General features: G+C 36.7%; 1 non-coding gene across 1 annotated transcript; it reads right to left on the reverse strand.

Annotated features, from left to right (window-relative positions):
- Positions 1–552: 552 nt before the first annotated feature.
- On the reverse strand, positions 553–660 carry LOC114044709. Its single transcript, XR_003569281.1, has one exon. It is a non-coding gene; the product is annotated as a U6 spliceosomal RNA (small nuclear RNA).
- Between the last annotated feature and the right edge of the window lie 1,879 nt (positions 661–2,539).

The following is a 2,539-nucleotide window of genomic DNA, read 5'->3' on the forward strand; positions in this document are numbered from 1 at the left end:
GAATAAAAGGTCCTAAGGATCTGAATAGCAAATTCCAAATCACAAATAATTAGAGAATCCAAATTAAAGCAATTCACACCCATCAGAGAGCAAGGATGACACAAATGACAAATGTTGGAGGGACTGAGAGAAAACAGGCACATTAATGTACTGTTGGCGGACCAGTGAATGCTTACAATTTGTAATGATGTGTGTGAGATGCAAAAGCAATTTTGAATTGTAAACAAAAGTTACTAAACAATGCATTGCCCTTTGACCGAATCATACCACTACTAGACCTATATCCAACAGAGATCAAAGAAAGAGGTCTTAAATATACAAAAATATTGACAGTGGTCCTTTTTGTGGTGGCAAAAATTTGGCAACTAAGGAGATGGCTAGCTATCAAGTGGCAAATGGCTGAGCAAATTGTGTTATATTAATGTGGTTGAATATTATTGTACTATAAGAAATGAGAAAATAGGTGATTTCAAAGAGACATGGAAGGACTTATATGAATTGATGCAGAGTGAAGTGAGCAGAACAGAAGAATAATTTATTTATTTATTTATTTTGAATATGGAATGCTTCAGGAATTTGCATGTCATTCTTGCCCAGGGGGCCTTGCTAATCTTCTCTGTATCATTCCAATTTTATCATACGTGCTGCCAAAGGGAGAGCCAGAAGACCAATTTATGCTATAGCACCAAATATTAAAAAAAATGAGCAATTTTGAGGACTCATGAAATGATTTAGAATGAAATGAACAGCATCAGGAGGAGAACAACTCTGTAAAAACAAACAACTTTGAAAGCTGTGAGAACTATGGATAGACACATTAATCATCCAAGATTCCTGAGGCCCAATAATGAATGCTTATCACCTCTTGACAGAGAATTGATTTTTGAATATGACCAGTGAGGGAATTTATTTTGCTTAATTAAGTATAGTAGTTAGATGGAATTTGCTTTTCTTTTTTTCTCTTTTTACAATGGGCTAAGTAGAGAGAGAAAACAGATGTCTGTAATAAGAAAATAAAACTAATTTAAAAAATTAACTCTACAGTAAATAGAATTATAGCAAGATTCTAGTACAAATGAAAGTCACAGTGGAGAATTCTATGCTGCATTGTAATTCAGGTCTAATATTTTGGTTTCCTGTGATAGCCTTCTACTTCATATCTTGGCAATCATTTATAAGTGTTTTCAAACTGCATTGTTAGATTTGGATAGCAGCTCCCAAACAATTGAGAAAGAAATGCATTGCCTGATATGAATTGTCATATGGTTTGCTATCCTGTTCTTTAAGTCAGGCCTAGCACCTACCGACTTGTATTTCTTACCCAGTTATAGTTTAAATTCTTGATCTAGGTTTTGTGTGTGTGTGTGTATGTGTGTGTGTGTGTGTGTGTGTGTGTTTTGTTACCATGGTATAGTGGATAGAATGTTGAACTGGGCTTTAGAAAGACCAGTGTTCAAATCCTGCTTTAAACACTGTCATGACCCTGGACAAGTCACTTAACCTTTCTCAGCTTTAGTTTCCTCATCTGTAAATGGAGAATAATAATAGCATTTATCTCATAAGGTTGATATGACAGTCGAAGAAGACAATATATGTAATGTACTTGGCAAGCCTATATAATAATCATATAGCATATATATGTATACATGTATATTTATGTATATATGCTATATGAATATTAACTATTGTCTCAAATTCCATCACTTTTTTATTTGTGCAGTCAAAAGTTCAACTCTAGCCTCAGATACTTGTTAGCTGTGTGATCTTATACAAGTCACTTGACCTCGGTGTGCCTCTGTTTCCTCATCTGCAAAATGGGGATAATAGTACCTACTTCATAGGGTTGTTGTCAGCATCAAATGAGATAATTTTGGTAACAACAAAAAAACAAACAAACAAAAAACAAACAAAAAAACACTTAGCATAGTACCTGGCACAGAATAGGCATTATATAATTGCTTATTCTCTTCCCCTTCCCTCTAATGGTAAAGACACACAAGCAGTCCTGTAAGTAAGATGGAACTAGTTGGCCTCATTGGGCCTACCTTGACATGTGGCTACAAAGGCACTCATTTTTTAAGAAGAGAGGAGGAGAGGGTAAGGGAGATGGGGGGGGAAGAAAGAAAGTGGAGGGGAAAGGAAGTGAGAGGAGAAAAAGGGCAGGAAAGTAAAATGGAAAGGAAGGGAGATGAGGGTTTCTTCATTTGTTTTTCTTAATGATAATCAGGACAGACCCAGAGGGAACTGAAAACAGACCCACCTACATCTCCTTCCGCATAGTTGTTCCTCCTTCATTTTGAAGACCAAGGAAATAATGGGATGGATTTAAGTGAGGCAGAGCTGCCAGCCTTATTCTCTTCCAGAGTCATTGAAGTTCAGTAGCAAGACAAAAGTCAGGATAACTGGAGATAGTACAGTATGCATCTTTAATGTCTCACCAAACTCTAAGCATTCCATAGCACCTGCTCCAGCCACCTTCAAGTGTTCAAGAAGGACTAGCACCTCTGGTCTGAGGACTTGCTGAGCCCTTTCCAGGGTT

Source organism: Vombatus ursinus, unplaced genomic scaffold, assembly GCF_900497805.2.
Source record: "Vombatus ursinus unplaced genomic scaffold, bare-nosed wombat genome assembly UNPS02014774.1, whole genome shotgun sequence".
Classification (NCBI taxonomy): domain Eukaryota; kingdom Metazoa; phylum Chordata; class Mammalia; order Diprotodontia; family Vombatidae; genus Vombatus; species Vombatus ursinus.